This window comes from Prionailurus bengalensis, chromosome B2, assembly GCF_016509475.1.
Source record: "Prionailurus bengalensis isolate Pbe53 chromosome B2, Fcat_Pben_1.1_paternal_pri, whole genome shotgun sequence".
Lineage (NCBI taxonomy): Eukaryota > Metazoa > Chordata > Mammalia > Carnivora > Felidae > Prionailurus > Prionailurus bengalensis.
In genome coordinates this window covers 114,785,053-114,807,962 of record NC_057349.1, presented here as the reverse complement: position 1 = coordinate 114,807,962, position 22,910 = coordinate 114,785,053, and the positions used below count along the sequence as shown (strand labels likewise).

Here is a 22,910-nt window from a genome sequence, read left to right as displayed (position 1 = left end):
ACAGACACATAGACCAATGGAATAGAATAGAAACCCCAGAACTAGACCCACAAACGTATGGCCAACTCATCTTTGACAAAGCAGGAAAGAACATCCAATGGAAAAAAGACAGCCTCTTTAACAAATGGTGCTGGGAGAACTGGACAGCAACATGCAGAAGGTTGAAACTAGACCACTTTCTCACACCATTCACAAAAATAAACTCAAAATGGATAAAGGACCTAAATGTGAGACAGGAAACCATCAAAACCTTAGAGGAGAAAGCAGGAAAAGACCTCTCTGACCTCAGCCGTAGCAATCTCTTACTCGACACATCCCCAAAGGCAAGGGAATTAAAAGCAAAAGTGAATTACTGGGACCTTATGAAGATAAAAAGCTTCTGCACAGCAAAGGAAACAACCAACACAACTAAAAGGCAACCAACGGAATGGGAAAAGATATTTGCAAATGACATATCGGACAAAGGGCTAGTATCCAAAATCTATAAAGAGCTCACCAAACTCCACACTCGAAAAACAAATAACCCAGTGAAGAAATGGGCAGAAAACATGAATAGACACTTCTCTAAAGAAGACATCCGGATGGCCAACAGGCACATGAAAAGATGTTCAGCGTCGCTGCTTATCAGGGAAATACAAATCAAAACCACACTCAGGTATCACCTCACACCAGTCAGAGTGGCCAAAATGAACAAATCAGGAGACTATAGATGCTGGAGAGGATGTGGAGAAACGGGAACCCTCTTGCACTGTTGGTGGGAATGCAAATTGGTGCAGCCGCTCTGGAAAGCAGTGTGGAGGTTCCTCAGAAAATTAAAAATAGACCTACCCTATGACCCAGCAATAGCACTGCTAGGAATTTATCCAAGGGATACAGGAGTACTGATGCATAGGGGCACTTGTACCCCAATGTTTATAGCAGCACTCTCAACAATAGCCAAATTATGGAAAGAACCTAAATGTCCATCAACTGATGAATGGATAAAGAAATTGTGGTTTATATACACAATGGAATATTATGTGGCAATGAGAAAAAATGAAATATGGCCTTTTGTAGCAACGTGGATGGAACTGGAGAGTGTGATGCTAAGTGAAATAAGCCATACAGAGAAAGACAGATACCATATGGTTTCACTCTTATGTGGATCCTGAGAAACTTAACAGGAACCCATGGGGGAGGGGAAGGAAAAAAAATAAAGAGGTTAGAATGGGAGAGAGCCAAAGCATAAGAGACTGTTAAAAACTGAGAACAAACTGAGGGTTGATGGGGGGTGGGAGGGAGGAGAGGGTGGGAGATGGGTATCGAGGAGGGCACCTTTTGGGATGAGCACTGGGTGTTGTATGGAAACCAATTTGTCAATAAATTCCATAAAAAAGAAAAAAAAAAAAAAAGAACAACAACCAATAAACCCTCAATAAAGGAAATTCCAAAGTATATTTCAAACAAAGGAAAACAGTCTCACAAAAATGGTTCCAGATAAGGGAAGGAGTCATGATGAAGAAACTGATAAAAATATAGGAGAGGATAAATCTTTCTTAAAAAAATTGCATAAAACGATAACGTCTAACTTGGAGCGAGAAAAGATGATATAGCAAAATAAGTGGACAATTATATAGTAAAAGTTAATCAGAGCTAGCTATATGTAACATTTATTATAATAAAAAAAAGAGAAATAGAATTTAGAATTTCCAAGTCAGTGGGGAGGGAAAAACAATAGAAGTTTTTTAAAAACTACAGTAATCCAAAAGAAATTCAGAATGGTGAAAAAAAGAGAAACATAAAAATCAAGACATCAGAAAGCAGAATATAGGAAAAATTGCATATGAAAACCAGTGAAGGACAGGATAAGAATGGAAATCTGGCCTTTCATGAATCATAGATGCAAAAATCACTGTGGAAGTATCAGGAAACTGAATAAGCAATGTATTTAAAAATTTATATGTCGTGATCTAATTGAATTAATCCCAGACAAGAATGCAAGAACACTTTAGTATTGGGAAATTTACTAATAGAGTTTAGCATGTTAATATATTGAAGGAAAAAAGTTATCTGATCATCTCTTTAAATGGAGAAAAAAGCATTAGGGAAATCCAATGTTTACTATCACAATTCATAGCAACTTAGGAATAGAAGAAAACTTCTTTCCTGATAAAAGGAATCTACCGTAAGCTTACAGAAATTTACCACACCTGATAGTGAAATGTCAGGTTAATTCACATTAAAATCAGGATTGAGACAACTATGCTCACTATCATTACTATATTGAATAACATAAAGAAAACCATAGTAGTGCAGTTAGACAAATGAAAGAAATAAAGGGAAAATTAAACAAATTGTGGGGCACCTGGGTGGCTCAGTCGGTTGGGTGTCCAACTCTTGATTTCTGGCTCAGGTCATGATCTCATGGTTCATAGGACTGAGCCCTCCGTTGGACTTGGCACTGACAGCATGGAGCCTGCTTGGGATTCTCTCTCTTCTTCTCGCTCTGCTCCTCCGCCATTTGTGTGTGCACTCTCTGTCTCAAAATAAACATTAAAAAAATGAACCAAATCATCATATTTGAAAATGTTTGTATAAAAAAAAGAATCCACTGAAAATTATTTGATTTAATCAGATAAAAGCATAGTAACTGGATATGAGAGTATATATAGTCTTTAACATATAATTATTATATATTATTATAAATATATATTTAATATACATTAATATTAAATTTAATATTAATTAATTAAGAACACTTTATTGGAAGATATTAAAGAAATAAATCAAGTACACGAGGAAGAGACTCTGATATACTAAAGCTGTTTATTTTTAAGTGAACTCTACCCATAACATGGAGCTTGAACTTACGACCTTGATATTAGGAGTTGGATGCTCTACCAACTAAGCCAGCCAGGTGTTTCAGCATAGATGATTAGTGCATATCCTAACCTATACATTTAATGTGAACTCCTTTCAAAATCATACCCAAGTTTGTTATGCAACTTCACAAACTGGTGTGAAAATGTACATGAGCAGCTAATGGCAAGAACAGCCAAGATAAATTTGAAAAAAAAAAAAAAAAAACAACAAAAACAGGATGGAAGGATTTGCCCAATTATAAACAATGCTTATTATAAAGCAATAATAATTGAGACAATATTATGTGGCCTCAGAAGGAAACAAAAGACCAGAGGAACAGAAGAGTAAGCCTAGAAACAGAACCACACATAAACACAAACTTCACATATGACAAATGTCATTGTTAATCAATAGAGACAATATAGACAATTCAGTAAACGGTGCTATACAATTGGTTACAAATACGGAAAAGTAAGTTATGTCCATATGTCATATAAACTCCTAAATATGATAAGGAAAAGCATAAGGATTTTAAGAATGATAAGAGACTACTTTATGACTTTGGGACAAAAAAGAACGTTTAAAGAAGTTTGACTTATTTAAGGAATGAAAAAATAAACCACACACAGGGACAAGACATTTTCAGTGTAAGGGGTCCTGGTTAAAACCCTATGTGTGATTATTCAGGCCTGACCACAGGCAATCACCAAGACTTTTCCTGACACGCCTCATGGAGAAACCTGCCTTCCCCATACCAGATGTGTGCACCTAGCTCGTTGTGGCCTCTGAAGGGAGCTGCAGTCAAGCACTCAGGCCCCGCTGAGTGGAGCTCCCTGAATATTTGCCTTCATTCCTAGGTCTCAGTATCCGAGGCACTGGGTGGAGGACTTCTTCAGGTGCTTCTGCTGAGTCACTTTGTCAGGGAGAGGAGGGGAAACCAAGAAGACACTTGTTCTAGCTCTTCCCCATAAGCCTCTGTCCATCCCAAGATTCATAAAACTGCTGGAGCCTTTGTTTGATTCTCTCTCCACAGGAGGACAACACCCATGTCTAGGTGGATCTACCTGACCCTTAACTGATGCACTTTTGTCTGGGAAAAAATAGAAGGTGAGTGAGGAGCCAGTGCTTTCTCCAGTTGTAATCTCTTGCTTATATCACAGCAGTAAGTCACTAAATGCCCGTCTTTCTCATTTTGGGGTTCTTGTTTTAATTGGCTACTCTGATATCTGATAGCTCAGCTCACTCTTTCTCCGAGCTCAGCTGAGCTCCTGACAATACATGACTGATAAATGGTTAGTACCCAGAATATAAAATGCTTTCCTACAAAGCAGTAAAAGAAAAAATTAGGAAATGGGGAAAGAATACAAAACAGTTGACAGAAAGAAGAATGGGCTGTAAACATATTAAAGATATTAAAAATTTTCACAACTATGAGATACACAAAAGTTAGAATTTGATAATATAAAGTGTTGGCAAGGATGTGGATAAGTAGGAAGCCAATATGCTGATGGTAGAAGTGTAAATATGTACTAAGACTTTGGAGGACAAGAATCCTAGGTGGTCCAAGGTACAACATAAGCACCAACCAACATCACAAATCTTGTAAATAGTGCACTCTCAGTTACATGGCAGTTTGAAGAAGTAATTTATGATTAATCAAAAGAAAACCTCACAAATGCTAAGTTTGCGCTGCCAGGAAATCTCATCAATCCTTGTTTGTTTGGTTTATTTTCTTTTTTCTCCTCCACTTAAGGCATTGTGGTTATCAGTTTAATTTGCTATAAAATACAATTAATGCTACTATGCTTAATTTGGTTTAAGTCTAAGGAGGGGTAATCAGAGACTTTTTACTTTTCATTGTAATTTTATTAAAGTAACCTAAAATTATTGCTCAGAACTCTTTATCTTTCAACAAAGATCATCCTATAATCACCTAAGCGTTTGCTATTGCCATTCGTTTACTTAATTCATCATAAAGAGATGCTTCTTGGATATGGGTTTCAAATTTGATTATCAATGTATTATCATCTAACTTTCAGTGTTCCAGGTTTCAAAGTGTAGGAATGAGCATTAAAAATTTAATAAAAAATACTTGAATTCCTACTGAATAGAAGGAAGTTTGAGCTACAAAGAATCTTTATCAGAGTTTTTCCAAATTTTACTATAAACACCCAGATGGGTTTTTCATAAATGATATGTTAAATGAATATAATTTCTTAAGCAGAATTGATTGCATAATTAGCAAGGAGGAAGAAATTAAAGGAAATTGCATTTAGTGGGATGAAGACAGTCATTCTTTGTTGATGAAATTCACAATGAACAGTGTGTGTGTGTTTATCAGTTATGGAGTAATCTGCATGTACTAAAAAATATTGCATCAAAATATATGATATCAAAACTATTTTAATTGAAGGGCACTTAGGTGGCTCAGTTGATTAAGCATCTGACTCTTGACTTTGGCTCAGGTTATAATCTCACGGTTTGTGAGTTCAAGCCCTTTTGGGCTTTGTGCTGACAGTACGGAGCCTGCTTGGGATTCTCTCTCCCCCTCTCTCCTTGTCTCTCCCCTGCTCATGCTCATTCTATCTCTCTCAAAATAAATGGATAAACTTTAAAAAATTTTTTAAAGATTTAAAAAACTATTTTAATTGAAAGGAAAAATTACCCAAACACTATACTAAGAAAATATAAACATACTTTTCAGTCTTTGTTGGATGAAGTAGACAGAAATTAGAACTGTAGATATTCTGATAATATAACTAATAAAATTTATTAATTTCCCCAAATTTGCACCCTACCAATAATACTACTCATTTTTTAATAACCATGGAAAATTTAGAAAAATTGATTACTGGGCCACAAAGGAAGTTTCAAATTACAAAAAACATAAATGGCATAGGCCATATTCTCTGAATACGATGCAATAAAACCAATGTAATAATAAAAATATGAACAAAAAATATCACTTAAAAATTGTAAACTCTGAATATTCATAACATTTTTCATCCAAGAAGAAACAAAACTTGCACTTAAAAATTAACAATAGAGAGCAAACTGAGGGTCGATGGAGGGTGGTGGGTGGGGGATGGGCTAGATGGATGATGGGTATTAAGGAAGGCACTTGTTATGATGAGCACTGGGTGTTGTATGTAAGTGATGAGTCACTGAATTCTACTTCTGAAGCTAATATTGCCATGTATGTTAACTAACTAGAATTTAAATAAAAATTTAAGAATAAAATTAAAATTAAAAGTTGTGATTCTTTAGGAACATACATTCTTAAACCCTTAAATAAAAATTACACAAAATGAATTCAGTCACATGCCAAAAGTAATACACTTATTATTTTAAGTGGCTCTAATTAAGAAATACTAGATTAATATTAGAATGTATTTTCATATAATTAATTAATTCAATCAATAAATCAAAGCCAAAAATATATCATTATCTCACTACAAATCTAACAAAATTCAGTAAAGTTCAATACCCATTCTGATGAAACTCTTCACAATAAAATAAAAAGTTATTTTCTGTATATATTTATTAGTATCTATATAGCATTCCCATATCTGGTATTAGCAGAGTATTTTATTGTAGACTAGCCCTCTTACCAAGACAGCTAGAAAAGCTGGTTAAAAATACAAAGTGCATGAGAGATATGCGGTACAATGATACTGCTGAGTTATTTGGCTCTGGGTTGTGGGGTGAGTTCACCTGAGTTCCCTTCTGAATCCCACCTGGACACTCTGCATGATGGCCACAAGGCTCTCCACTCAGATAAGAGGAAATGTAAGGCATGTACTTCACTGAAGTAAAGCAGCGCACACTCCCCTCCGCCCACCGTGCTCAAGAGAGGGGCAAGAAAAATGTTCACCCCATAATCTGAAGACATTTCAAGATGCCAGAATAAACCCAAGCCTGCCACACAGATCTGAGACAGATCGAGTCACAAGTCTCGTACAATGGAAACTGATATTCACCACTGTCAGCAGTACATTAAAAAAAATTACCTAAATATTCCAGATAGAACATCTGGAAAGTTTCCTCTGATCTGTAAAATGCATGCTATATCTAAATTTCTTTCTTTTTTTTTTTTACTTTTAGGCATTGCTGCATAAAACTGCCAGTGTTATTAATGCATCTCCCTCTGTTATTCCTTGCTTTACTAAATATGGGAAGATCAGAGAAGCAGGTCTTTAAAAGAAGCAAGTGTTACTGTTGAAGGATGAACAGTTCTGCCTTTCCCTTTCCTAATGCGGCGGGTGCCACAGGCTTTCCACAGAGGAATATGTGCAAAAGAAAGAAAGAAACAAACAAGAGCTAGGCCCATTGAATGTTCAAAAAACCAATGTACAGAACAAACAAAACAATACAAAAACTTTCTCCAGATTTTAGGAAATATTTTACTCTAATCAAGAGCTCTTGGGGAGCCTGGGTGGCTCAGTCGGTTAACTGTCTGTTAATTTCAGTTCAGGTCATGACCTCATGAACCGTGAGATCAAGCCCCCATCAGGCGCCACACACTGACAGTGCAGAGCCTGCTTGAGATTTTCTCTTTCCCTTTTTCTCTGCCCCTCCCCCTGCTTGCACACACATGCTCTCTCTTGCTCTTTCAAAATAAATAAACTTAAAAAAAAATCTCAAAGCATGTGGCGATGGTAGACTGAAATTTTCATACTGTTCAACTGTGTGTCTTTTGTCTTCCTAAACCATTCTGGTATGTAAAGTTTTTAAGTTATTTATGTTTTTCCCCACATCATCTTTCATGTCCAAAAGCCATAAATAAGTTGGAAATAACAAGTGTACATGGATTCAGAAGTTTTATATTTGTCATCTTCACACGGACTGCCTACTTGATGAACCCAAATGCTGTTTGCACCCCCACCCCCACTGCATTGTAGGCTGTCCTTACCTGTGTTCCTGTTTCTGTCTCATGGTTCTGAGGCAAATGGGACTGGGGCCTCCTTGTTTTCTTATAACAGTCCTTATTCACTTCTTTCATGTTTACATCATCCTGATAAGTAACAGCTTTTAGATTTATATCTTTTTTTTCTTCTTCCCTCCTTCCTTCTCCCCTTCCCTCCTTTCTTTCCCTTCCTGCTTCCATCCTTCCTTCCTTCCTTCTCCTTCCTCCTTCCTTCCTTCCTGCCATTAACTATATCACCTGGGCCCAGTGCTGAGCTTTTTTTTAATTTTTCTTTTGTGTCAATTCCTCAACATCATTGTTTAAATTCCACCAAAAAAAAAGAAAAAAAAAAAAAGATGAGCATTGAAAATGGAGACACAGCAGTGTTGCTTAATGGCCTACATATTGCTCCAGTATGTGATCTGAAGAGACTTGAAATTAAAAGCATAATAAGCTCAAGCACATATTAAATTAGGATAGCTTGTTCTTCATAAAATCTAACCACAAGTAAAAATAGAAAACCTATGAGAAATTTGACAGTGACATATTGAGGGGATGAAAGTTTTTAGGTTAAGATGCAATGACTTCATAAGTGAAGATCAATTGAACGTCCAAACCAATTTTTGAAAGGAATTTAATTTAGTTTGATCTATGTTTATAGAAGGAAATTAATGCTTCATACATTGGATGTGTAAATTAAGGAGCATAGAGTTGGCAAAATCAATACACTATACATTATCATTAATTTAGAGTAGAAGTGGAAAGATGGAGCAGGAGATGGAGTGGAGACGGACAGGAAGAAAAGCAAAAAGAGGAGGAGAAAAAGAATACTAGATAAACAAAAACAGAAACGGAGGCAGGATAGGGTAGGGAAAGAATGAGGGCAAGTATTTTGTTGAGCTGTCTAAATCAGGCACTCTATTGGTGCTTTATTTGTTTTAATGTAACCCTCAGAGAACCCTGAGAAGTGGGCATTATTAATTAGGCACTTTTATAGATAGAAATGATCTTATGGGTCAAGTTGAGAGTGGGATCTAGATATGGATATTTCACCCTCCCCATCCTTCTGCCTTTGGGATCTGCCCACCAAAGACAGCCATTCTGCTCTTCTGGGTCTGGCAGAGTTTCAAGAAAAAGGCTCAGCCTCTGTGTACCAAATGTGCTGTAGCTGAATCAGAACCATGTGATTCTGAGGTCTGTATCATGAAGCCAGTGTTCAAATACTCGTAAGCCTCATCCTTCAAAGAATTTTCATAATAAAGGAGATATTTGCTCTCTCTATCTGAATGATTGCTCTTCCGTCCTCCTTCACTTTCTCACTCCCTTCCCGGGCACTACCGTACTCCTTCTCTCTCAATTGATTCTGAAATGAGGCTGCAAAAAAGAGGTGTTATGGATGGATCGCTCTGTGTCAGCTACTACTGCAACAACACTGCATAAAAAAGAACCACAAAATCTCAGTGGCATACAGCAATGAGCAGTTATTTCACTCCTGGATTCATTGGTCAGATGGTATGGCTCTGTTCCCTGCGTTCATTTTGAAGTCTAGGCAAAAGAGTCAGCAGCTGCCCACAGGAAGATCTTATCCCATGCCTTTTGAGACTCAAAAGGGCAAACCCTCCTTCTCAAGTACATTTCAAGTTCCTGCCTGCTTTACATCTACTCTCATCCCATTGGTCAAGGTAAAGGAGCTGGGGGGAAAGGCATAATGAGCAGGGGAGGGGCAGAGAGAGAGGGAGAGAAAGAGAATCCCAAGCAGGCTCCCCACTGTCAGTGCTTAACTGACTGAGCCACCCAGGCATCCCTTGAATATATATATATATATATATATATATATATATATATATACACACACATATATATATATATATATACACATATATATACACACACACACATATATATGTATGTATATACATATATATATACACATATATACATATATATAAATGTATATATGCATGTATATATATATTCAAGGAAATAGCAAGGAGGTGGGTGCAGGGAGAGATAAAGAATAGGGTCAGTAATTCAATCTACCACACTCTAAAATCCTTACATTCACCATCAAGAAAAACAGAGAAATGCATGCAGTTTGGTAGGCATTGAAGTGTCTTTTAATTCTCCCTGCTTCAGCTATAGAGCTTCATTTCCACTTCTCTGCATGAACCATACTACGGGATACTTCATAGTATGATACTTTGTACATTCTCTTCCCTATCTGAAATGCCTTTCTCTCCACTCCTTAACCTAGTAAAAATATGACTACCCTTCAAGAGTCAGACTCACATGATACCCCCCAATTTAAGTATTCCATGATTTCCTACCTTGGGATGATTTGTAATTATAAATCTACTTCCTTTACTACATTTACAGTTCCTCAAGGCCAAGGACTATATATGTAAATCATGTTTTTGCCTGTATCAAGCATTATGCTGTTTTAAAAGAAAACAAAATGTTTAGTCAGAGTTTTTGAGATAACTAAATGTCCATTATATTCTGCTGTTCATTTTGGCTGTGGGTATCAAAGTTGGTTAGTCTGGAAAGTAACGAATTTTGAAACAGCTTTTTCATTCATGTGATAAATATTTATTCTGCCCTCAAGATGCCCAGATCCAATGGGCAAGAATAAGAAGTGAGGAGGTGACAGATGCTTTGAGGAGAGAAAAACTTGATGGCACATCTTATTCATTCATTCATTCAACATATAATTATTAAACCCTTTTTATCTGGCAATTACTGCAATATAGGGGTGAAGGAGACAGACATGGTCTCTGCCCTTATGAGACTTAGACTTTGGCTAAGAAGACAATTATTAAATATACATTCACAAGTGCACTGAGCTTCATAAGGAAGTCTAAAGTATTTTGGGTGTGTGTCAAGATCTAATCAGGAAAACAAAAACCACCTGAATTCTTTTTCAACTTACTACAGTTCATGCTCAGTGTTACCTTAGTTCCAGGTGTACAACACAGGGAGTGATTCAACAACTCTATATGTTATGCTATGCGTACCACAAGTGTGGTAGCTACCATCGGACACCATAATACAATGTTGTTATAATACCATGGGCTCTACTCCTTATTCTGTGCATTTTATCTCCTTGACTTATTCCTTGCAGAACTAGAAGCCTGTGTCTCCCACTCCCCTCACCCATTTTACCCATGCCCCCACAGCTCTCCCCTCTAGCAACCATCAGTTGGTTCTCCGTATTTATGAGTCCATTTCTGCTTTTGGTTTGCTTATTCATTTGCTTTTTTAGGCTCCACATGTAAGTGAAATCATATGAAAAACCACCTGAGTTTTTAAAACATCAGGATTAAAAAAAAACGTTTATTTATTTTTGAGAGAGAGAAAGAGCACACAGCAGAAGGGCAAAGAGAATCCCAAGCGGGCTCTGCACTGACAGTGGCAAGTCCAATGCGGGGCTCAAACTCACAAACTATGAGATCATGACCTGATCTGAAGCCAGATACTCAACCAGCTGAACCACCCAGGCTCCCCTAAAACAGCAGGATTTTGTTGCGGGGGCACGGTTACACAGGTGCTGAAAGACTGAGAACCCCAACAGGACACCCAGGGCATCCAGAGGCTAGCAACAATAGCAAACCATTATCTCCCTTATCCCAGCCTGAAGGGACAAAAGCAGAAGGCAGCATTATCAGAGCACAGGGGCCAGTGTGGAACCACATCAGGCTACCAGTCAAGGCACTGCTGTTGAGGGGATGGCACAAAGTTTGCCTTCCATCTTCCCCTCACCTTTCAGTTCTCCCCAGGATTTGACCCTGGCAATAAAACAACTGGCAGGGGAATTCTTTCTTCTGTAAACTAGAGCCAGACCAAGAAAGGAATTTGAGGACAAATTGGCCCAGGACCTTTATAAGGAATATAAAATAGGAATTAAGAGTATCTAAAATAATGCTGGGAATATCAGTTTTGAAACCTCCACTCACTTCCTACCTCTTCATCAGCCTGGCTATCTAGCCACACAGTCAGAAATGTTTGCTGGCAGTCTTAAAATACCCTTTCTTCTTCTTACTCAGACATAAATCTGAGCAAAGAAAATAAAGTGAGGTAGAAGAAACTCTCAAAGTGGTATAAGAAATCAAATGAAGAATTTTTTTTAAAGTATGTCTTAGTATTCCATATAGATACGAAGAAGAAACATAGGCTTTACTGAAGCACTGTGTAGAAAACAACCCACAAGATTTTGGTTCAAATGATAACTTTTACATTTAGAAGCTGGGAGGCCATAGGCAATTTATTTAATCAATCTGACCTCAGTTTCCTTATCTATAAAATGAAGTCAGTAATATCTCCCTTGAGATGTGTTGTGAGGATTTCCAAAGAGACTTAGAGGTTATTGGGGGGGGGGGTGGGGAGGGAGGGTGGGCTTATACTCAAGTTTGCACGAGAAGCAGCCATTGCCCACTTTGCTACTGTCACCAATTAGAATTAATGTATGTTAACCACTTGGGGACACAGTAGGTGCTCAGTGAACAGTTACTTTTCTTATGTTTATAAATCATTAAGTAAACCTTTGTGTGTAGTTTATTCATTTGGAATTAAGGTACATGTTGAAAGGAAAATTATTTGTATTGTCATCTTAATCTTCGCATTCATCTATTTACTATTAAACTAAAAAGTTACATAGGAAAAAAATCCCTGACTCCTTGGTTTAGTCTGTCATGTCCTCCTTCTAGACAACTTGGTTCAGTTTGTCATATCCTCCTCCTAGACAATTGCAATCATGTCTTTTTTCACCACTGGATTCTCAGTGGTCAGGACAGAGCCTCCTAGGACATGAAAGGCGCTAAAATCGTGTTGAGATACTGGCTTCACTTTAGTAATTGATTGCTCAACAGATAATTCTGAAATAATTAAGTTGCTGATAGCTACAGTTCAAAATTTAACAATTGCTTCCCAACATGCCTTTATAGACGAAAGACTGAAGCTACCATCTCCATATTAGAGCAAAGGCTTTATGCAAACAGAATGTTCACTGGGTGACTGGTCAACTCTCAACTGAATTCCTCAGGTGACAGTCTAATTCTACTGAATGGGAGCTTACCATAAAATTCAAAAAGTTATCATTCCAATAGGCAAATCTTAAAATAATGGTTGACACTAAATAAGAATTTCTTCTTGGCTATGTTTCTTCTGTATAAATCAGAAAGAATAAAATTTTAATACTAAATGAAACATTATATCTTTGTGTCAAATGTTGAAATAATTTCTACATGTAATGCATAATTTTGAAAATTATGTCTTCCTTTCCAGATCTCCCAGTTACAAAACATCCCACATCATCTTTTTGTAACTCTAATACTAGGCTGAGAATTTTGTCTTTGATCTCTTGCCATTACAAGAATTTCATAAGATCAAAAATGACTCATCAGAAAGCCTTGTTTTATAATTTCTCAAGCTCCATTATTTCCAAAACCTTTTATCTCCATTTTATTTCAGTCGGTCTGATAGCTCTGAATTTCTTCACTTTGAAGACTAAATCTCAAGGCTTTACCTCTATGTAGATTCTTTCTTCCACCTCTGTTTCCTCCCACATTTGTTGCACTTAAGCCTTGCCATCAGATAACCACTGGTTTCCCTTTCCCTTTTGGTGTCTTTCAACACATTGGGGTGTACTTTGGCTTTTTTTTTTTTTTAATCTCTCTGGTTAGCCTAATCCCATGCTCCTTTCAGCTCTGCTCTTCTGTCTAGCATCTTTGAGTCCCTAGGCTCTTTAATCTTCCACTGACTTACAAAATCAATTCATAACCCTTGATTATTGTCATACTTGCACTCTTCACTTCTTTTCCTTACAACGTCTAATGTTACTGGATGCCAAGATTGTGCTGACTGGATCTATTCAAATTCTTGTAATTTTCATCTCAATTTCAGGAAACTTTTAATTCATTTCTTGTGGACACATAATCATGTTCCCTATAGAAACCTTAAAAAGTGTTTTTCTCTCCCTCCCTAGTCTCCCAGTCCCACAATGGCCTCAGTGGAAACTTTATCTCATTTAACTTCTGTGGTCTTTAACACGCTGAGTCTATTAATTCCTGGGGCATCTTTATGACATGTCTATATGCGACTTTTCTCAATACTGCCATATACAGAGGTGATCAGAATTTGTGGTAGTGGCTGAGGAGAGAAGAGCACAGGTGAACTGGTTTGAAAAACTCCCTTGTGTGGTAGGCATTGTTGATGCCAGAGAGAAACAAGGAAAGAGATACCTAAGAAAATCAATCTGGGGTCAGAGCAATCATCATAAACTGCCTTCAGAACCACCTCTAAAATGAGGCCCAGCTTTAATCATGTCAAAACTGTGTAGCAATTTATGTCCGAGGGAATGGTAAAAACAATAAAGTGGATCAGCTAGCAATGAAAGGAGTCAAACATCTGAGTGTGATCAAAGAAAGAGGCAGTCAAAGAAAGCCCTTGTAAAACCATTTTCATTCCAGGTAACCACAAAAGATGTGACCTCTCAGGAGCAACATCAGCAACATCGCACTATTTAAACTAAAATAGTGTGACCAGTAGTTAAATAAACAAGCAAACTACAATAATAAGCACCAAATGGGTAGGGGAGAATCATATCCAGAGTTGCTACAATATATTATCTAAAATTAAAAAAAAATTATACATATGATATGCAAAGAAATAAGAAAGTTGCCCACACACAGTTAAAAAAAAAAAAAAGCAAGCAATAGAACTTTGAGGGGGCCTAGATGTTGACCATAGCAGACAAAGACTTCAAAGCGGCTATCATAAATATATCCAAAGAACGAAAGGAAACTATGTTTAAAAATTTAAAGAAAGCATGATGATAATGTCTCATCAAAGAGACAATATCAAAAAGGAGAAAGACATTATTTAAAAAAAAAAAAGATGGAAATTCTAAAGTTGCAAGTAAAATAACCAAGAAAAAAAAATCACTACAGAGCTCAACCAGCTGAACTGGTAGAAGAAAGAATCAGAAAATATAAAGAAAAGCTGATAGATTACACAATTTAAAAAAAATGAGAGAACAAAAAGAATGAAGGAAAAGTGAACAGAGCCTCAGAGTAATGTATGACACATTAATCTCACCAACATACTTGTATTGGAATTACCAGGAGAGGGGAGAGGAAAAAACAAGCAAACAAACAAAACCACAAAAACTTGTTCTAAAAAATAATGCCCAAATTTCCCAAATCTGATGAAGAACATTAATCAACACATCCAAAAGGCTCAACAAACTCCAAGTAGGGAAAACACAAAGAGAGGTATACCCAGAAACACCAGAGTCAAACGCTGAAAGACGTTTTTGTCTAAAAGACATCTTTATCTAAAGAGGAAATATGAAGTAGCACAATGAAGCTTAAATAAAGGCAATGTCAGATAAATAGAGATTAAAAGAATTCACTGTAAGAGAACCCAACTATCAAGAAATACTTAAAGAAATTCTTCAGGCTGAAAACAAGTGACCTCAGACAGTAATTCGAAACCATATGAAAAATAGCAAAGAAGTAGAGTACTGGTGAAATAATTATGTAATTATAAAACTTTGCATACATGGATATTACTTCTCCTTTCTCTTCTTAATTGATTTAAAAGGTAGTTATAGAAAATTATATAAGTGTGTGTGTGTGTGTGTGTGTGTGTGTGTGTATTGTTAGGCCTATTACATATAGAAATGTAATACATTTGCTGATAACAGCAAAGAGGAGATTGGGGAATAAAGTTGTATTGGAGTAAGGTTATGACTTTTCTTCTCCCAGCTTCTCTAAAAGGCATACAATTATGTAAATTAACACTTATAACAATGTATTGTTGGGTTTGTAACATTTATAGATGTAATATGTATAATAATGGCACCACAAGGCAGGAAAAAGAACTATATAAGAGTAATATATCTATATGGTACTGGAATTAAGTTTGTATAAATCTGCAGTAGACTCTGATAAGTTAAAATATATATGGGAAACCCTAGAGCAACTACTAAGGAAATAACCCCAAAACAAACAAACCAAAAAATTAAGAGGATTTTTGCTTTTACCAAAAAAGGGTGAAAGGTAAAAATGGCATTCAGCATTGGTTTTACAGCGAGCCTCCTAGAGGAAGCATGCGGTCTGAGTGGTCAGAGTCACGCTGCCAAGCTCTGTCCCTGGGAACCACACTCAGCATCTTAGCGTCAAATTGCTATCTTTGAACCGTATCTGTGAATACCTGTGCTGATGTGGGGCACGAGCAAACGGTCAAGACAGAATTATTGAGACGTTTTTGGTGCAAAATAAAAAGGTGCTTTTATTACAGCACAGGGACAGGACCCATGAGCAGAAAAAGCTGCATTTTTGCTGTATGAATCTGATGGTTATATACGCAGTGCTCAAGGGGCAGAGGACATGCGCAGGGAGTATTAGATAATAGATATCTTGTTCGAATTTCTACTCATAAAACTACTTTTGCAAGATTTCTCTGGTGCTTTATCATTCAGCTCGATATTAACTATTGGTGAGATGTACAGGCAGTCATGAGAGAATGTAACAACCAGTACATAATTGACTCTTATTGGACCTATATTGTCAGGCTATATAGGTCAGTCTTCTATGCTACAGGTGAACATTTTTCTGCTTCTGTTCTTCATCATTTCCTCCCTGACCAATTTTTCAGTCCTTACATCTTTAAGATTGTTGAAAGGCAAAGGGTTCATCTTCTGTACCTTCCTCAAGTTGATAGGGGTCGTAGAGATGTCCATACTCAGGGACTTAAATTAGTTACTCTCTTACCCTACAAGAAACTGTTATGGTGGGCCATTACTGTAGAGCCCAGAGGGGACATTGGGATGAATTTGTTTTGAGTAGGATCGAAGGAGTCAGGAACTGCTTGCTTGGCAATACGAGAGAACCAAGCAAAAGAGACAATACATTAGAATTATTATTAAAATGAAAAATAAGAGGAGCAATGAGGTGGATGATAGTCCACCTCCTGACCAGGAATGTAACCAATTATCAAGTGACAATGCAGTCATTAGGAGCACCAATTTGATTCTTTGTATCAGTAAGTAAACCTGTTACATTTTAGTTATAATCTAGAATACAGACACAATATTCTTCTTTAACAATGGCAGACGTTCCTCCTCGTGCTGCTGTTAAGATATCTAATGTCATTCTATTTTGTAGAATCGATTTATGCATTAGAGTTACTTTAGTGTTTAATAACATAATGCTATATTGGGAGTCATTTAAGGCCTTAATGTGTATTTATCAAGGGCCTCCATGTGCCATATGACATCTTCTAAATGTACTGATGGAAGAAAAATAGATGTCAGATGGTCACACCAATGGAACGTGGATCTTGTCCAGCATTGTCGTGAGCCCATCTGTGGGTTGGCATTTTCAGTTAAAATTTTGATGGTTTGAGGATAAGAAAAAGGACTCTTATGGCCTGGAGAGTCCCATGTAACATTTGTCATAGGTCAGCAAGAAACATTTTTTTTTTTTTTTTTTTTTTTAGTAATAGAAATATCCTTTTATGTCCTGGTATTGGAGTGATCTGTCATATTGGTTATGTATTGATATAAATAAGGCCAATCTGTACCTTGTAATGGAGAAACCCACCAAGGGAGGTCTGAAGTGCTTGATGTGTGCAATAAGCCACAAATCTAGCATGAAGACTGGTTTTGTAGCTTACCATGATGTGTCCATTGTAAAGAGTTACCATTTATTTATGGTATACATGTGGGCTAAAACTTTGGATACATTAGCAGAGTCATCTGGGATATATACACATTTAGTCTCAATATTAGCATAATAACTTTTTCTTTGACTTGCATTCAGGACATCAAGGGCCATTAAGTTTTGGGGGGCCACTTTTCGAATTTGTGGCTGACTTCATTTTGGGTTTGGATAAAGGTGGCCGCTATATGTTTGGCTTTAACCTCTACTTGTAATTTTACATCAACAGAGGTGGCTCTCAGGACAGATATGATTAAAGGATAAAACCAGTAAGAAGCCTTCTTTCTCTGATGTCTAATCTTAACAATATTCTAATTATGAGGAATCACGGGCAAGTGGGAGATGATCTGTTCCAGGAGATAAGGACATCCCCAAGTGTATTATCCAATCCAAATATTAGGAGGCTGGGGTCATCTATTTTTTCCAAAGTCCATAGTTAACGCAGTGGAGTGGGGTATGCTCTGGCTTTTAAGGAGCAATTTTCTTATCCCAGCCACATAGAATTAATCAAGGTGACAGCGAAGTTACACAATTATTGGAGAGTCCATCCCATTGTCCAGCTATTTAAATAACCACATGCCCATAGGGTCCCTTTTATTATCCCCACAGAGTAACAAGCAGGAAGACTATCTATATATGAGCTATTATGGCAATCTTTGAAGTTTACCTCAAGTTGTCTAGCTTATGCTATTTAATCAAAACTAGAATCTAACATTCATAAGGATGTGTTATTGAAACACTTTTCTCCAAATTTACCCTTATTTCCAGAGATAACCAAATCAAAACTAATTTGTAAAACAAATCCACTTTAAATTTTTTAAATGTTTATTTATATTTGAGAGACAGAGACAGAGACAGAGAGAGAGAGAGAGAGAAAGCACAAGTGGGGGAAGGGCAGAGAGAAAGGGAGACAGAATCTGAAGCAGGTTCCAGGCTCCGAGCTGTCAGCACAGAGCCTGATGCGGGGCTCGAACCCCCAAGCTGCAAGATCATGATCTGAGCCCAAGTCGGATGCTCAACCAACTGAGCCACCCAGGCACCCCAAAACAAGTCCACTTTTAACAAACTTGACCTAATTATTTACATAAGCTCAGCAAGAATAGTGGTTGATCAGACAGATCCTTTAAAATATGTATTGCTGGGAATCTTTTATAAGGAATCTCTAGATTGAACTTTCAATAGACTCCTAAGGCCGGAGCCAAGCCAAATACTTGTCAGACTTGTCTGCAATACCTATAGATTTGGGTGTATTCATTCCTTTTCTTGAGGTCCCCTAAATATCTTGAGGTTTCTGCACCTGCCAGGAAGTGCCATTCTTTACTCACCTGGTAAGGCTCCTAGGAACTCTGTAAGTAAGGTATCGGGCTGACATTTCAAAGGGGGTTCTATTGGCTCCACAAAGTCAACCTTAATTCCTTAAGGCTGTCTGGTCATATCTGAGTCTATGCACGTCTCTCTCAAATATGACATTCCTGTCAAAGCCTCGGTAATATAACCAATGTTTCCAAATGGTGTCCTGTTACTAGGAGAGTAGAATCTCACTGAACTTATGCAAATAATTGTAATTGCTACAGAAGAAAGAATACTCACTGAGAGTTTCTGAATTCTGGAGGGTTCATGTAGGGAGACAAGTTAGAGGTTTCAATTTGTTTGCAAAGGAATATTTTATCATATTTCTATACGTCACAGGTATCATAAGAGAAAACTTCCTTATTCTGGAAGAGAATACATTAGAGAACCAGCAATGTTTCAAACAAGAGTCATAAAAACTATAATCATCTTTCTCAATTCATTTAGTCTTATGTTAGTAATTTTTGTTCAGGTCACATGTAGCTATCCCATTAGTTCAAGAAATTTAACCCAGTTCAGTTTTATTATGTTAAACATATCAAATACCTATACTAAAAAAAAAAAAAAAAAAGTCATTTACATGAGTCTCCTTGAAGACAAAACTTGCCCAGGCAAGAGCATCAGAGCAATAACTATAAATGACAAAAGAACGTCAGAAATGGACATGGCTAAAGACTGATATGAAGAGTTCATTATAATGCAGCTGACAGAAATATGGTTCTGTGATACATAAGACTTCAATAATCAGAATATCAAGTGATGACCTTATGTTAGGACATATTAAAACTTCAGGAATTTTATATATTTTCTTGAATAGTTGCAGCATTTACCTATACAATATAACCAATGGTTTATCATCATTGGCTTGATAGTGCTTAACACACCAAGTAAGACTAATTAGTCAAAAAGACTCTATTTACCATTTAAATCTTAGGAAGTTTGTTAAAAAACTCAAAGTTTTAAAGCACATGCCTAAATAGGATTACAGATCATTATAAATTTAATATTTATATTTTTAACAATGGTGGCAATAAGGGATTCTACAGAGAGTTATATAGTTGTTAGCAAAACTTAGCTCCTTTAACACTGAGAAGTTTTAACTTTCTTAAGTAACCAAAGACCTGAAAAGACAAAACACAGAAGCTTTAGCTTTCTAGGCAGATAGAGGGAGAGAGAGAGGGAACAAAAATCTAGGTGCTTAATTTCAATTTATTTTGTGCATCTGTTAACAAGATGTGTTGTAGGTATCAGAAAAGCCTATAAAAGAGGTTATTTTTGGGGTCTGGGGATGCTAAAACTTTTTTCACAAATTAATGGTATTGTCATTTTGGCTTATGAAAGGTTTCATGATAAAACTCTATTTTTTTTGTTGTTGTTATTTAAAAGTTTTATTTTGAGACAGAAAGCATGAGCAGGGGAGGGACAGAGAGAGAGGGAGAGAGAGAATTCCAAGCAGGCTCTGTTCTGAGCCCAACACAGGGCTCAAACACATGAACCTTGAGATTGTGACTTGAGCCTAAATGAAGAGTCAGAGGCTTAACCCACTGAGCCACCCAGGCACCATGGTAAAGGTGTTTTTAGATAGTGGGTAATTATCTGTACTAAAAGTATTGATTGTAAAACATGATATGGGGTAAAGGGAAGAAAACAGTTTAACAGTCAAGTGGAGGGGAAGAATAACTGGATATGTATTTTATGAAAACAGATGACTAAAGAAATTATCATCCAATATTTGTTGGTTGAGCCAGCAGTTAGAAAAATAACTAGGTACCAACATGCTAATATTACAGGACACTACATTTTTGTTAGTGGTTTGGCAAAACCATTGTTGTAGTGAAATGTATTTTTACACTAAGTTGTACATGCAAGTACATTGAAATGCTATACATACTGATGCACAATCAGACTACTGGAAATAAAAAAAAAAATGAGGAAGACTAAACCTTGAGGTAGAAAACTTTCCCTTTTTTATAGGATATGGGAAGCAAGTACCAGATATTTTGGTCTCAGCTCTTCCAGCTCCCACCTTCCTGTCCTCTCAGGACCCTGAAATAACTTCTTTTTTTGTAGTTTAGCCTCAAAGTAGATTCCAATTTATCAGGGCCAATCACAAATGTACACATACGGGTATGTACCTATTACTGTCACCAGCTACACCCCAAGAGCTGGCCTTTACTGCTCACCTGATTGTACTCACTAACCTTTGTTTTATATTTTCCCCTAAGCTCTTCTTTGCAGCTTTCCTCTTTACTCAGGCAAATGAAACATGAAACCACCCCCAGGTGATGGCGACTGCCCTGACAAGACCTCCCACTGGCCCAGACCACCCAGACCATTTAAGCTAAACCTGACTCATGCCTGCTCAGAAGGACCATGAGATGATCTCTCTGGAATGACCCACAATTGCCTTTACCTCATTATAATACTAAAATCTCCACCCAAGGAAGAGTCTTAACTTCATTTACATAACATACAAGGATCCTTGTAATGCAAGCCTCCTTTCCTTAAGGCACAAGGTTGACCTTAGGCTTCCCTATCTAAATATTCATTTTAACCGTAAACAAAAGGAATCCATTCACTCTATCTTGGGGAGGTACAGCTTTGGAAGCCATTCCCCACAATCTCTTGATTCCCTGCAAATAAAAGCTTTCTTTGTGCCACAACTCAACCTGGTGCAGTTTCTGACTCACCAAAGAGCAAACTCCTATTGGCTCAATTACACTACCAAACAACACTGGACACCTGGCTGCAAATTCCCATTTTCTTCTATTACACTCCTGTAGCTGTGGGTAAAAAAACACTAGCTAAGCACAGTCAGAAAACAGGCTGTTTTACTTGTTAGCATATTAGTCATTGGTACTGAAAGTGCATAGATGCCATCTTTTTATGCCAACTTCCTTGAGTCTTCACTAGTTGCCAACCTTTTTTCCCTCCTCCAAATTCCCAAGGTTTAAAAACTTTAAATCATTCTTATCTCAACTTGTTGGTAAATTCTGAGAAATGGCAAGTGACTAAATTTGTTTTAACTTAAGAAAGATACCATCAGTGAATCTATACAGAAATGTCCAGAGGCCAAACCTCTTAGCCACAGCTGCCAGCCTTGCAAGGCTGCAGTACCATGCATCCATATACAGAACTTGGGCAGTACCACATACCCACATGCACATTTATGGCATAAACAGCACCTATATCTAATATCTAATTATCCCCACTCTACAAACTATTTCTTCCAAATCACCATTTAATCAAGCAAATCTCCTGTTCGACAAAGTGCAATGGCTTAAGTTGCTCATTTCATATTAAACTGGAATTAAATACTTTCAATATTTGGACTTCTTCCCATCAGTCCAAACCTGGGTTCCCACTTCTTCCCTACCTCCACATCTCCATACCTTAAAACTTGCTTATCTTCTCGGCTTCTTCGTACATTCTGTTCCGTTCACCAGACTGTTCCCTTATTTACTAAGATCTACCTTCAGTTCCTCCTGTTTGACAAAATGATCCCTATCCGGGTGAAAAATGACTTTCCTTTTAAGGTGTCTTCCAAAGAACATCCTGTCTGGGCCATATGACAGGTAATAGCACAGAATGCTAAATTTGTTGGGCTTTATGAAGGCGATGTCACGAGCAGGGCATATGTTGAGTATTCATTAAAAAAAAAAGAACAGAAACGTTTTCCCCGCTCAATAACCCATAAAAGATGTTTAAGAAGTAACACCTTTTGGTACCTTCCTCTCTCTCCCCTTCTTTCCAAATTCCCTAAGCCGGCTTTCTTTCTCTTCCACTCTTCCCATGCCTATGGGGAGACTGAAAATGTGGAGTTTGTGGGCTGGGCTGCACCAACTTTTTCTTTTTTTTTAAACTTTTTTCAAGGTTTATTATTTTTCAAAGACAGAACGTGAGCAGGGGAGGAGCAGAGGAAGAGGGAGACAGAATCTGAAACAGGCTCCAGGCTCTGAGCGGTCAGCACAAAGCCCGATGCGGGACTCGAACTCACAGATGGCGAGATCATGACCCGAGCTGAAGTCGGTCGCTTAACCGACTGAGCCACCGGGCGCCCCTCAGCTGCACCAACTCTTAACGCTGTGTCTCGG

General features: G+C 37.3%; 1 long non-coding RNA gene across 1 annotated transcript; it reads right to left on the bottom strand.

The window, feature by feature from the left end:
• Nucleotides 1-1,986: 1,986 nt before the first annotated feature.
• LOC122489965 lies at nt 1,987-22,910 on the bottom strand. Its single transcript, XR_006299055.1, has 3 exons — nt 22,814-22,910; nt 19,057-19,181; nt 1,987-2,515 (listed from the first exon to the last, which is right to left on the bottom strand). It is a non-coding gene; the product is annotated as an uncharacterized LOC122489965 (long non-coding RNA).